We start from the raw sequence: 14710 nt of genomic DNA, 5'->3' as shown, positions 1-14710 counted from the left end.
TGAGCAATATCTCCTCTCTTGCACTCTCTCTACGATCTCTCATCTCATACATGTTTCTTTTTCTCACTAACCTCACGCACCCACTGAAACCCAATCAGATTCCCTACACACCTGATTGCTGTTTCCTCTTAGTTCTCTTACCTGGTGCTCAACACACCTAAAATATTTGAGGGAGTGCCTCTCCCTATATGTGCATGTCCAATAACTGGCCATCCTCCAGTGGGTCCAGCGCTGCTGGAAAAACAGCACGGGGTATAGTGCAGGGAGGGCATCCTCCTTGCCTGGATTCTCGGTGCTGGATTTAGGGCAGTGTGGGAGGTTCTCTTGCACAGTAGCTGAGCCAAGGGGGTGCATAACAACAACAACAACAACAACAACAGTGGTACATTGAGTTACAAATGCCTCAGGTTACAAACTTCACTAACCTGGAAGAGTTGCCTCGAGTTGAGAACTCTGCCCCAGGATGAGAACGAGAATTGTGTGCCGACGGCGCAGCGGCAGTAAGAGGCCCCCATTAGCGAAAGCACGCCTCTAGTTCAGTTTCAGGTTAAGAACGGACCTCCGGAACAAATTAAGTTCGTAACTAGAGGTACCACTGTAATAAACCCAGTGCTTTCCCCCCCCCCCCCAGAAAAAGAGGTGCCAGAATTCACCTTGTTCTCTGATAATGGCAATGGCGCCCACCTGAGAGGTGCCGGAACTGGGTTCCGGTGACTTCCGGCTGAAAAAAATCCCCGAATAAACCTATACAGGTACTGATACAGGTACCTACTGAACGTTTAAGATATTTGGAGGGTGGGCAATTTTGTCCTCGCTCCAGGAGCCATATTACCCAAATATGGGTATTCCTCCTCACAACAAGCCTGTGAAAGGACACTTTTATTTGACCGCTTTACATCCAATGAACCTCAACTGGGATTTGCTTCTGTTATATCCCCCCCCCCCTTTAGAGGGGGTGAGGGTTCTCCAACCTGTTGTGGGTTATTGTGGGTACAGTATTATTTATTTCCCTCTCTTTCTATCGGATTCGTTTGTAACTGAGAATCACTTAAACCCTCTCTCTATGTACAGTATATATAGAAGGTGTCCCTTTGCTCAAGATACAAAGCCCTAAGCAGCTTGAGACCAAGACGACTAAAAAGATAACCTATTGATCTATTCCAATTCCCCAGTGCTGTCCATAGACTTGGGCAGGAGCCCAACGAGTCTGGCTACGGATATATCTATAGCAATAAATAATTATTAATAATAATAATAAAACAAGCCTGCGAGGTAGCTTAGGCTGAGCCACCGAGGCTCCCTACAAGGTCACCCCGTCAGCTTCGGGGTTGAGCAGGGGATTTGAACCGGGCTCTTTCTCCCCCTCCCGACATTGGAAGCCGATACGCCACGCCGACCCGAGAGGGGACACGGGGGCAGAAACACGGGCGCAGGGGAAGAACGTGAGAACCACCAACCCGGGCACCCGGCGAAACCATCCCGTTCTGTCTACCCTCGCGGCCTCCTCGGCAACCCACGCTCGCTCTGCTCCCCCTCAGAGCTTAAGACAAATCCCGGCTGGTATTATTTGCGCCGGCCCCGCCGCCGCTCCCCTCACCTGCGGCGGAGAAGACGACGACACCGGGCAGCAGCAGTAGCAGCTGGAGCCGCCGGAACTGCCCGCTCGCCGGCCTCGCTAGGTTCGGCCCACGGGCCGGGCCGCTTCGGGCCGCTGCTCGGGTCCCTCAGGCCGCGCGCCGAGACCGCGGCTGCCGCTGCGCTCCGCCGCCATCTTCCACTCGGGCGGGTGGGAGGGAACAAGGCAGGCCAGGCCGCGGAGGAGGAGGAGGAGACGGCGGAGACCCCCGCCCGCTCGCCCGCCTTCCCGGTCCCGCCTCCGCTCGGAAGCCGCCGCGAAGGGGAGAGGAATCCCCGGCCGGCGGCCTGGCGGCTCAAGTGGGAAGCCGGCGGAGGGAGATAGCGTCTCCTCACACTCCACAGAGCCTCGTCAGGAATAGTAATTATTTTTTTAGAAAAGGGAGTTGTGAAAAGGCATTGACTCCCCCCAAAGCTTTCTCCCCCTTTCTTTTTTGGGGGTATTACTATTAAGGTACTATTTTATTTTTTAAAAAACTACACACGCGCACACACACACGCACACATATATATATGATCCTGGCAACAGCAAGGAATCTTTTACTGAACCTGGGGCTCGAACCCACAAAACCCTCCGATATCAGAGTCACGCACTCTACCGACTGAGCTATCCCAGAGGTCAACTGGGTTTTGTGGGTTCGAGCCCCATGAGGGTTTTGTGGGTTCGAGCCCCAGGTTCAGTAAAAGATTCCTTGCTGTTGCCAAGGGGTTTAGACTTCAGATACGACCCTCCAACTTTTAGCACTGCTATGCTATGATCTCGGGAGACTATGGAGGAACACGCCTTTGGGGAATGGAGTCAAACTGTTGGGAGAGTTGAAATATATCTATGCGTGTTTTCATCCTTTTAAAGGTAAAGGGGACCCTGACCATTAGGTCCAGTCATGACCGACTCTGGGGTTGCGGCGCTCATCTCGCTTTACTGGCCGAGGGAGCCAGCGTACAGCTTCCGAGTCATGTGGCCAGCATGACTAAGCCGCTTCTGGCAAACCACAGCAGTGCACGGAAACACCGTTTACCTTCCCACTGGAGTGGTACCTATTTATCTACTTGCGCTTTGACATGCATTTGAACTGCTAGGTTGGCAGGAGCAGGGACCAAACAACAGGAGCTCACCCCGTTGCGGGGATTCGAACCACCAACCTTTTGATCAGCAAGTCCTAGGCTCTGTGGTTTAACACACAGTGCCACCTTTCATCCTTTTATGTCCCCCTAAATACTGTTGCAGATCTGGGGTAACGAGCTGGGGCAGAGGCACAGAGATGGCGCTTAGGATGCCCCCTCATGCAATGCTGAGCTGCTGCCAAGAACAAGCCCCTCTTGAGATGGAAATGCTGCAACCTCTGCACTTAGGTTGTGAATATGTGAACCACGTTTGTTAATATGTGTTAATAAGCCCCACACGACTGTAGGGTGCGAGACTAGTTTTTGCAATTTCCTTCGGCAAGGCGTCTTAAAAATATGCTTCCCACTGTGAGGAATTCAAATTGGCTATGATGTTTTGTGCCTGGACGTTTAGCTTGGTATGCCTGCGTTTGATGAAGAAGCACATAAACTGTTCTTGGGAAATCGAGGGGTTTTTAATTTTACCTTCTGAGTATGTCAGGTAATGTTTAATAAGGAGGCTGGAGGTGGTACAACAAGATATAGGGCGGGTTGCTGATTGCATTTTTGTGTGAATGTTTTCTGCCTCAAAGAATGAAATCTCTCTTTGCAAGTAGAAAATTAGCACAGCAGGGGTGGAGCTGGTCTATAAACGTTCTGCCTGTGTGTGTGTTTTCTTATTCTAGATTTTTTTAAAAAATGCACCCCCCTCACTTGCAGTGAAGTGATGCTCTCCATTCTACCATCCTGGAGGTTTCTCTTCCGGTGTAGGCACTCCAAAGCCCAAACCACTCCAAAGCCCAAAGCACTTTTGGAAAGGGTTGTAAACCTGTTTTGGTTGACCTCTGGGCACATGTAAATTAACGTAACTGTCTGCTTGATTTGGTTTTAGGTAGATTGAAGTGATCTTGTCTATAGTTTAGTTAATTATCATAAAACCCACCCGTGTCTGCTTGCCAGGGATGACTATATTTGTCTGAATTGAGCTGCATTTCTGCAATTGGCCAACACCAGGTTTTATTTAGAGCAGAAGGTACCGGTTGTGGCTTTCAGAGGTGTGCCTTGGTATAAAAACTTGGCCGCAAGAACAGCGGAAAAGAAAATGTGACAACTTGTTGAGGTCATGATTATACATTGGGTAGTGACACCGCCACAGATGTGAATTACAGAGTTCAATAAAAAACACCGTTTCCAGCTTTTAGTTCAGAGGAACAGAAGAAGCAGACTGAAGACACCAGGAAAACTTCAAGGGATGGATGACAGCAACTATTTCATTCAGCAGGCAGCAGCACTTTAGGTGTTAAAATGATTTATTGTAGTAAGACAGCAGCAGCTTTGCTCATCAGACTCCCAAGTTCATACGACTGTATGAGACACTAGGAGTATTTCAGGTTCTAACTGGATGTGAAGTATCTCAGGTGGCACAAACAGGTCAGTGTGGCTGGCTGTGAGCCAGAAGGTTGGTGGTTCAAGCCCACCGAGAGAACGCTGTGCGTAGGATTCCTGTATTTGATGGCTTTGATCCTTTGGGTCCCTTCCAACTTACAATTCTGTGATTCTGTACACATCAGAAATACGTGAGCCACAGCTCGCTACTGAACCTAGAACCAGTTTGATGAAGGGTGTTATTAAAACTATTTAAAATAAGTATTCATAAAGCAGTGGGGGGGGGGGGTAGAATCATACAGAGAAAGGATTGGGGGGCAAATAATAAATTTAAAGAGTGCAGGAAGGCTGTTACTCCCTTCAGTTTTTCAGTCCATATCTCATGAGCACCTCAATCTCTTGCTGCTATGAAGTGAGGAGGAGGTGCCATAAGAAATGCTCCTAAATTACACCTTTTCCAATTTCACTGCAAATGTAAATCCATATAGTATATGGAATAAATCTTGGATTTATTCAAGCCTAGGCCAAATCACACTGAACCTTGAAATCTTGCTTTTCCCTGCTATACTGAAACATGGAATGACACTCCTGTTCTGGAGTGTGATATATGAAATGCTTTTGGGTAAGGAAGATTGTATTCTATAGTAATCCTTCAGCAACCTTGTAGCGTGAGGGGATTCAGTGGCTGAGCATTTATGGGTACCTCCGAGTGAAAACCCGATAGTGTTAACCGAAAAACATATCGTTACCTCTCGGTGGTGCAGATCATTGATAGCCCTGCCATGTCACATAAGGAGAACACAGAACAAGAAAAGGTTTGTGCCAGGTCAGGCAGCCAATGAATAGCTTAGGTGAGAAAGGCGAGGTTTCCATGGCAACTCTGTAATCAGAACTCCAGTTTTCAGTACAGGTCAAGGCTGCCTTTAAAAAAAATGAAAGGTGCAGTGGGATGTTTAAATGGGCAAAAGTTCACAACCCTAACTGGCTTGTAAGCAGGATTCTGATACTGTATTTGTCAAGGATGGAGAAAGTTTGGGGGTCTTATCCATCCCCCTGCGCATAACTGCCTGTATTACACAGCACTTTTCACTTCTAAATGCACTGGCCCACTGGGGCTACTTAAACGCAATGAATTTCCTGCATTGGTGTGTGTTTCAAATAGCAAGAGTATACCAATGCAAAGTAGTAGAAATTGTACTCCCAGGAAAATGTTATGGGATTGCAATCAAAGTATATTTTGAAACAGGAAATAGGAGAAGCTGAAAAAGATAAGGAAGTGCATGAGAAACTCCATTTTTGAGCTGTTCGGTTTTGGATAAGCTAGTGTTATATGGTAGCATAAGTTCTTGACACCAAGCTTAATATTTGTTCCTATATAAACTTAAAAAAATTATAAATTAATTTATAAATTAATTGATGCTATGCGTTTTATGACGTTTAGAAGGCATTCTTTTTAACTGTGTGGTAACCATTTATCAGAACTGTGTGGTAACCATTTATTCGAACAAACTGAATGAAAATAAAAGATATGCTATTGATTACTTATAAGGTTTTGATAGCAATGGGTGTGAGGAAAACCTCTTATTGTCTCATATGTAATGTGGTCTTAAAATAACAAGAGGATAGTGTGGGCAAATGGGATGAAAATTTCAGCATGCATTAGCACTGGCAATGTTACACAATATGCATCTGGTCATATTTGGTGCCAGGAAGATTAAAACAAAGTTATACAGATATGCCAACAAAGGGGGAAATGAGTGGGAAAGAGAAAGGGGGGGAATGGGGTGCTCGACTCACTTTGGCTCTGCCTCCACCCACCACCAGCATATAGCCCTTGACAGAAGAAAGTTGCCCATGTCTGTAGACCACTGGCTGGTTTCTGGAGCACCATCTAGTTCCTCACTTGTTGCAGGGATGCTTAAGAGATGGGCTTTGATATGAATGAGCAAGGTACTTGCCTTCTTTAGGTAAAGGTAAAGGGACCCCTGACCATTAGGTCCAGTCGTGACCGACTCTGGGGATGCGGCACTCATCTCGCCTTATTGGCCGAGGGAGCCGGCATACAGCTTCCAGGTCATGTGGCCAGCACGACTAAGCCGCTTCTGGCGAACCAGAGCAGCGCACGGAAACGCCGTTTACCTTCCCGCCGGAGCAGTACCTATTTATCTACTTGCACTTTGACGTGCTTTTGAACTGCTAGGTTGGCAGGAGCAGGGACCGAGCAACGGGAGCTCACCCTGTCGCGGGGATTCGAACCGCCGACCTTCTGATCGGCAAGCCCTAGGCTGATTTAACCCACAGTGCCACCCGCGTCCCTTGCCTTTAGCAAGTAGAAATATTCAGGAGTACATTAATAAATATGAGTTATGTCTTAAACTCTTAGGATCCTGAGTACATCCTCCTTGCTTTCTAAATTTAATTAATATCAATAGACCACAGGGATTCTAAAAAAACCCAATAAATCCATCAACCAAAAAGTACATAATGAAAGACTGAAGTGGTACAAACACAACAGACTGTGACCTGCAGAATTGGGTCTCCTCTTCGAATGCTTTAGATACATACACATCTAAACTCATTGCAATGTGTCGTCTCCCCCCCCCCCCAGCAAATGAGCATGACTGAGATCCAATTCAGTGTAGTAAATAGTGTGTTGGACTTGTCCCAGGGAATTTCAGATTCAAATTGCCACTCAGGCATGAAGCTAACTAGTGTGCTCTCGACCTAGCCTTCCACACAAGGCGACTGTCGGAATGAAATGAGAAACCCCTATGTATTGTGCTGCAAGAGCTTTGGAGGCATAGGGTACAAAACTGATGGCACAAAGCCCACTTTGAGTGTGCAGTCTTTGTTCCAATATGCCTCATATTCCATGGCTCAGGAAAGGAAAGCTGTCTGCGTACATCGCAAAAGCTTCAGTTTGTCAGCAACTAAAACAAGAAAAGAGTCATTTATACAATATGACAATGCAACTAAAAATGAGTAGAGAACCAGCACAAAACAGGTGTGTGGCCCATTTTCTAACATCCTCTGCATCTAGGTTCCTAAAAGGTTGTTTGGAAACCACGAGTTCTGTGACTCAATATCATCATACATAAACCAGACCAAGAAATGCATTTTCTTCTTATCGGCCATGCATGAAAAATTCATGTATTCATCACCCTTCCTAATGCACAGCATTGCACATCAATTTAATGGAGGGGAAGAAGCTTTTAAGTCCATTTCATAATAGCTTGCTGGATCAGACCAAAGGCCCATCTAGTTGAGCGCTGTGTTCTCTCAACGGCCAATCCCAGCTGCCCGCAGAAAGCCTGCAAGCAGCACTCTCTGCACCGGCTGTTCGCAACAACTTGTATTCCAAGGCACAGTGGAGATAGAAGATTCACTATTGTGGCTAATAGCCATTGCTCTCAAACATTTCTGCAGTCAAATCTTTTCCGTTACCATTCCAAAGCTATTATCTAGATTTGAGAACCCTTTGGCTAAGAAGTTTTTATTTTGGGGTAAAAACTGTTATGCTGTTACTTGCTTAGTCTAAAGTAACCTAGACAGACAAACGAAAGTCACTCACTTTTGGATTTGAATGGTATTCCTTGACCCCCTCTGCACTTTATTTGCCTAAAATGAACTAAATAAGCTCCTTAGATGTCAAAGGCTACATCTGCTATTATTTTCTGCAGCCACAACATCCTCCCTGCTCTCCTTTGTTGATTCAAGTTTATACAATCCTGACATAGAACACTCAGAGGCTTCATTCGTTCATATTTTTTTCTGTTAGAATTCCATCTTATTAGTTCTGAACTAATTCTACAAATTAATCTACTCTGAATACTTCTGGATTAATGGAGATAATCTCATGAAACGTATTACTCCCAGAACAGAAGCAAAAGGCCTGAGGATTTCAGCAGTCTGGGCAGTGGTCACATACTTGGCTTCCTGGAAAATCATCGTGAATAAATGCTCCCCCCCCCCGAAGAACAGGCTTCATTCAGTGCAATGTTGTTTAATAAGTACAAAATTATTAGCATTTACTAGTAATACTTCATTAGCAAGCCCGGGGTTCCATTTTATATATGCACTATGCAATGAATTACAGTTCAATACACATAAACTGGAAGGGTTACCCTCAACGCTGGAAATCTAGGCCCATGACAGCTTCTTCCTCTCTTTTTTAAAGAAAAGACTCGACAACAGTCTCCATTGGCATTAAATGCAGCATTTCTGGTGACAACTGCTGCACTCAAGATGGTTAGCGCAATCTAGTGGAAGGTGTTATCATCTATGCGAAAGCACCTTATGACCAAAGATACAGAACAATTATGAACCTCGTTTCAATTCAACTGCTTTTTCCGGCAACCTTAATTTTTCAATTTTTCTGGCAAGTTAAACATGTTGCCATATACAAACCTTGGACATATCGTCCTAAAGACCTAGGTTGTAGTTCTCATTATTTTCTTCAGGAAGAAATGCATATAGTTTACACCAAATAATGTTGAGATCACTAAAGTTCCATGTCTCCTCTTAACCGCGGGACATGCGGAACTAACACAATAGAAGGTGCTGGCTCAGCTTATATATGATTACCTTGGTATTGGGTGAAAATATTGTTATTATAAACTTTATTATCCATCCCGAGTCTTTGGGATAGAAGCAAGTACAGTGGTACTGCAGGTTAAGAACTTAATTCGTTCTGGAGGTCCGTTCTTAACCTGAAACTGTTCTTAACCTGAGGTACCACTTTACCTAATGGGGCCTCCCGCTGCCACCGCGGCGTGATTTCTGTTCTCATCCTGAAGTAAAGTTCTTAACCCGAGGTACTACTTCCGGGTTAGCGGAGTCTGTAACCTGAAGCGTTTGTAACCCAAAGCGTTTGTAACCTGAGGTACCACTGTACCAACAAGCAGAGGTTTAAACACCTGTCCCACTAATGAATTGACAAACACACCCACCATTCTTTTCAAACAGTTGTTAAGATAATAGCGTATGAAGGTGAAACAGAATAGCCATTTTGCAAGCAATAGGTCAAGTAGGTTTGGGTGAACAAAAAAGGAAAAAAGTGCATGGTAGTCCAACACAAGTTCATTCAACTCATTGGGTGCTCAGGTGAAGAACAAGAGGACATGCTCCTTTACAACCAGTAACGAGGCCTTTTCTTTTGTATTTTAACAAAGCAGTCCTGGCAAGCAACAATTCTGAGTAGAGGAGTATCAGATAAAATCGATGCTTAACCATTTCCCCCAAGGGTAGTGTCAGTAGTTGGCATATTCAGGCAGATGAAGAGGCCCTGGAGTGCCCCAGTGCTGACTCCTGATCTGCTCCTGAGCAGGTGAGTCAGTGGTGGGATGAACAGCCCCCCCACGGTGTTTTCACCTGTTCTTTCCCTCTGCGCTGAATTCGTACAACAGCCCAAAAGACGGCGGGAGAAGAATGAGCAAGTAATGGCTGTTCCTTGCTACTACTGTCATCTATTCACATTCTTGTCTCTATGGAAGAGTTAGCAGGTGGCGGAAAGGAGGAGTCCTGGCCACCTGGCCATTCTCTTGGCGAGGGACCACACTGTGCTGAGGAACATAGGAATAGAATGATGCATCGGCTTCATGGCACATCTAACATCCTGTTCTCACAGCCTAGCATCCTTTTCTCACAGTGGGCAGCCAGAAGCCTAGGGGAAACCTACAAGCTTCACGTGAGTGCAAGAGCACTCTGCTCCCCTGTGATTTCTAGTAGCTGGTATTCAGGGACGTGAAACCTCTGACTGTGGAGGTAGAACATAGACCTCATGGCTGGTAGCCAATGACAGCCTGGTCCTCCATGAAACGGTCTAATCTCCTGAAGCCATCCCAGTGGGTGGCCATCACTGCCTCCTGTGAAAGATAGGGCCATAATTTTAACATGTGCTGTACCATGTGCTGCATGAAGAAATTCTTTTTTACCTGTCCTGAATCTTCCAACATTCAGCTTTACTGGATTTTCCACAAATTCTGCTGTTGTGAGACAGGGAGAAAAAAATTCCACTCTTTTTTTTTTTAATACCATGCACAACTTTATAAACTACTGTCATGTCACTTGCCTTTCCTCTGAACTAAAAAGTACCAAAGACTGCAACCATTCTTCATAGAAGGGTTGCTCCATCCTCTTAGTAATTTTGGCTGTTCTTTTTTGAGCCTTCTCCCAACTCTACAATGCCCTTCTTGAGGTGGGGCAGTAAGAACTGTACACAATATTCCAAATGTGGTCACACCATAGATTTGTATTATTATAATTTTATTATTTATATCCCGCCCATCTGGCTGGGTTTTCCCAGCCACTCTGGGCGGCTTACAGCATATATCGAAACATAATAAAGGATCAAACTTTAAAAACTTCCCGATACAGAGCTGCCTGTAATAATAATAATAATAATAATAATAATAATAATAATAATAATAATGGAATTATTATACTGGCAGTTTTATTTTCAATTCCTTTCCTATTGATCCCTACCATGGAATTTGCCTTGTTCACAGCTGCTGCACCCTGGGTCAACATCAAGGTGCCTTTCTGGTTACTCACCACCAGTTCAGACCTCATGAGCGTATAAGTGAAATGAAAATTCTCTGCCCCGGCATGCATCGATTTACACCTGTTTTCACTGAATTGCATTTGCCATTCTAACGTCCATTCATTCCGTTTGGAGAAGTCCTTTCAGAGCTCTTTGCACTCTCTTTTTGCCTTAAAATAAAGAGAAGAGAAGCCTACCAATGGTCCACCAAAACCTAGAGCCAGCTCTCCCCATTTTCCACTCAAGATCTCCAGAATCAATCATCACCAAAACTGAACACAGAAAAAGTAAAAAGTAAAAAAAAAAAAAAAGAATGACAAGGCACCTGATGTATCATCAAACAACACTGGGTCTAATGTAATGCAACATGATTTACCGTATTTTTTGCACCATAACACTCACTTTTTTCCTCCTGAAAAGTAAGGGGAAATGTCTGTGCGTGTTATGGAGGGAATGCCTACGGGTGGCATGCCTACGGATTTTCCTCCTCTAAAAACTACGTGCGTGTTATGGTCGAGTGCGTGTTATAGAGCGAAAAATATGGTAGTTGCATACACCACACTAGACTTCATACCTATTTTGTTCTCATAAAAAGGCAAGAGATTTGCAATAACTTGGGTGGCATAAAACAAAAAGGAGTGTGTAACACAACATGATTTTTAATGTGTAGCAAGTCAGCAGTAATTCAACAAAATTCTATTGTGTCCCCCCAATATTTTTGGATGCACTAATTTCTTTGCATTCTTTTTCCTTTTCTATAGGTCAGCTATCATATTTATACACATATCCAAAACGAGCTGATTCTCCAGAAATGAAAAATGCAATCAAATGAATTTGCCTCTTATTAGCAGATTTGAGAAAGCAGTGTGTGTCTAAACAGCCCAAGGCCTATTTTCCCCAAAGATTCAGGAGAATACAAGAGTACTATATGACTTTGCACCATTTAAATGTTATTTTATTAAATATTTCCGGTTCAAGGTTTCATTATAACAAAGCTATGAAGGTTCTACCAACATTCAGAAAAAAGCCTAACTTGATTTCAATTAATTCTCTATCATGCAAAATTTTTGCATCAAACATCTTCCATTTCCTGTTTAAAACTTGATATAATATTATATATAGATGCTTACATTAACCCCATAAGAGAACATTAAGAATGCTAAAGGTTTATAGCTGTGTTGGATAATGGCCATACCAAGCTAAGGTTCTCATTAAATTAGAACATGTCTCGAAGACTGTGCAAAAACAAAGACAAAAAACTTCAACTCAAAACTGTTCCAAAAAAAAAAATATTTTTGAAAGATGCAGATACTTAATACAGAGAGGGTTTATCATTAATAATCTTCAGATAAAGAGACAAGGAAAGATCAGACCTAAAAGCATGCAGAATTTGTTATTTTTAAAAAGCTGCATAACTAATTTCCTGTTCCCCACTTCGTGGCTTTATTGTTAAAAACCTGAATAAAATTATCAAGGATTTTCTTTGTCGCCTCACTCACTAAGCTTAGTGCTATCTAAGGATGTTTTACATTAAAGGTCTCACTTCTCTTCAATCCCACTACTTGAGACAGCATTCCTTTTCTCCTTCACCTGGCTCTAGACGAGGCTGAAAAGGGTTGAAGGATTTGCGCAGACAAACCTCGCAAAGGGTAAATTCCCTTTGCTGTGCTGAAGATAAGCTGTGATAAATGCCGTGATAAATGCAGTGGGACTGAGCTATCAGCCTTGTTAGCAGTAACAGAAGCTAGGATGTTCACTGCAAAGTAGAAAACACATTCCTTCTGTTCCATGGGATCGTTGCAACTTTCTGTTGTCCTAAAACTCCATCAAAAGGTTGTCTTCCTGCTATTCTGCTTAGTCCTTTTTAGGCAGCAAAGGGCTGGAGTGTAATGGAATCCCATATTCTCAAATTTAAGTGACCATACATGCAAAAGCGATTTGGTGATCTCCGTGTCTAGAAGACAGGGAGTCAATCTGAACGGCGAAGTTTACCGGGAAGGTTTCTATCCCACTTCTACTACATAAAAAATGGGTAAAAGAATGGCCAAGGTGTACAACTGTCAAACATTTTCTATGTAGGGAATAAAGAGCAATGCTTGCCCTTCTTGGTGGCAAGGGAGACAATTGTGGCCAGTGCAAACTGGCAATCTCCTATATGGGTGTGTTGGGTTCCTAGTCGTAACTGCAGCAGAAACTGGAGAACCTTCTGCATAAAGTAAAACCAAAGTTCTGATTCAACGTTTAACTGAGTAAACACACCACCACAGATGATAGGAGGGAGAGAGATTAAAGAAAATAAAATACACCCAATGGAACAACAGGAAACAAAGCTGTGTCAGAGGGACTGGGCTAGTGGAAAAAGCACTTGCCTGAAGTCGCTGGCTCCCTTTGCTCATTTATCAGAAAACAAATAAAACTGGGAAACCAGCGAGCCCCATAGTTACAGGGGTGCATATATATATTTATATATATATAATCTATTTCAGTATAAAACACAAACTAAGTTACACACCATACAGGAAGCTAACGCATGTGTGTGCGCAAAACTTCAGGGCAGGATGTTAACACAAAGCTTTTCAACTGTTTCCTAAGCAGCACATATTCCGCAGCAATCTGGATCCCATCTATTCTAAACAAAACAAAATCAAAACAAGCCATTCATGTACCCTCTTCCCCCTAATATCATTTGCTCTTAAACTTTGCCCTTATAAGCTGACTTCATGCCTCCAAGGAGTGGCTGTTTCTTAAAAAATAAAATAAAAATCAGTGCACCTCTGAAGAGCAAGCTCCTACGCTATTTAATCCAGCTCACATTTGTTCCTTAAAACATTCTTGTTCATTTTAACACAGTCCATCAGTGGGACCCAGTGGCCGAGCAAACGGCTGGCTGCTGCACATCTCCACCGCTGACCCTTGGGCTCAAGTCAGTCTGCTGTATGGCAAAGGGCTGAGAAATGTCCTCCTTCCACCTTGCCCCCTTTTCTCCACGCTGGCCCCGAGAGCTCGCCGCCAGCCACATCTCGCCGATTAAAGCTGCAGCATAGCCTGGACATGTTAGTTCCCACTGTGCCTTCACAGAGCACAGGTTCCAGCATTTTGCTGCCTGAGCTGCTTTCTCTTCCCCCTTCTTTGCTCCGGTTCTGAAAGATGCTCCACAGCTGCTGCCCCATCATCAGCCCTGGAGAGGAGGCGCTGGACACTCCGTCATGGATGATGATCTCTTTTCTATACAAACAATATGGGTTTCTCTCTTGAGATTTAAAAGACACCTTCGTACAGCAGAAACAGACACGATGGATCCATGGAAAAACAACAGAAAGGCGGCAGCGCCCGGAGCCTCAGATTCATGCAGGGTTTCGTGCATTTGGCTGCTGCCGGTTTGTAATTCATATATTTTTTTTTAAACGTCAAAACGAACATGACCGTTGCTGTAATTCAGGCACTCCAGAGCTGCTTGCTGAGAAGATATTGCCCTCCCGCCGAGTATCTCCGAAAGCTGCTGCAGTCAGAAAGAGGAGATGGATTTGAAGGGGGGAAGACAGAAGAAAATGTAGTAATAATAATAATTTTTATTTATACCCCGCCCTCCCCAGCCAAGGCCGGGCTCAGGGCGCTAACAAGCAATAATAAAAACAAGTTGAATGAATACAACTTAAAAACAAAATTAAAATTCAACATTAAAATATTAAAATGTAGCCTCATCGCAGGAGGAGAAAGAAAAAGAAAAAAGAAAGAGGGGGAGGGAATCAAATTGGCTCCAAGCCAAAGGCCAGACGGAACAACTCTGTCTTACAGGCCCTGTGGAAAGAAATCAGATCCTGCAGGGCCCTGGTCTCATGAGGCAGAGCGTTCCACCAGGCCAGAACCAGAGTTGAAAAGGCCCTGGCTCTGGTTGAAGCTAATCTAACTTCCTTAGGGCCCGGGACCACTAGGGTGTTGCTATTTATGGACCTTGAGGCTCTCCGTGGGGCATACCGGGAGAGGCGGTCCCGTAGGTATGAGGGTCCTAGGATGTGAAGGGCTTTAAAGGTCAAAACCAGCACC

General features: G+C 44.3%; 2 protein-coding genes and 2 long non-coding RNA genes across 22 annotated transcripts in view; 1 reads left to right on the top strand and 3 right to left on the bottom strand.

Moving 5' to 3' along the window:
• Nucleotides 1–1745, bottom strand: part of NDST2 (N-deacetylase and N-sulfotransferase 2) — a 110401-nt gene extending 108656 nt beyond the window's left edge. The window contains exon 1 of the mRNA XM_081191601.1: nt 1598–1745. The gene's annotated coding sequence lies outside the window, so the exon portion shown is untranslated. The remainder of the gene's footprint in view (nt 1–1597) is intronic.
• A 1975-nt stretch (nt 1746–3720) lies between these two features.
• Nucleotides 3721–5483, bottom strand: LOC308584669. Its single transcript, XR_014006973.1, has 2 exons — nt 4875–5483; nt 3721–4340 (listed from the first exon to the last, which is right to left on the bottom strand). It is a non-coding gene; the product is annotated as an uncharacterized lncRNA (long non-coding RNA).
• Nucleotides 5484–9251: 3768 nt separating this feature from the next.
• LOC308585872 lies at nt 9252–13319 on the top strand. Its single transcript, XR_014007654.1, has 2 exons — nt 9252–11043; nt 11214–13319. It is a non-coding gene; the product is annotated as an uncharacterized lncRNA (long non-coding RNA).
• CAMK2G (calcium/calmodulin dependent protein kinase II gamma) overlaps nt 11303–14710 on the bottom strand; it is a 172300-nt gene continuing 168892 nt past the window's right edge. For 18 of the 19 annotated variants that reach the window (XM_081191667.1, XM_081191681.1, XM_081191683.1 and 15 more), the window contains one exon: nt 11303–14165. The gene's annotated coding sequence lies outside the window, so the exon portion shown is untranslated. The remainder of the gene's footprint in view (nt 14166–14710) is intronic. The other variant, XM_081191678.1, reaches the window with a different exon arrangement.

This window comes from Podarcis bocagei (genome assembly GCF_964188305.1).
Source record: "Podarcis bocagei genome assembly, chromosome: 4".
NCBI lineage: Eukaryota > Metazoa > Chordata > Lepidosauria > Squamata > Lacertidae > Podarcis > Podarcis bocagei.
The sequence above is the reverse complement of the archived record's forward strand: the minus strand, read 5'-3'. Positions and strand labels throughout refer to the sequence as shown.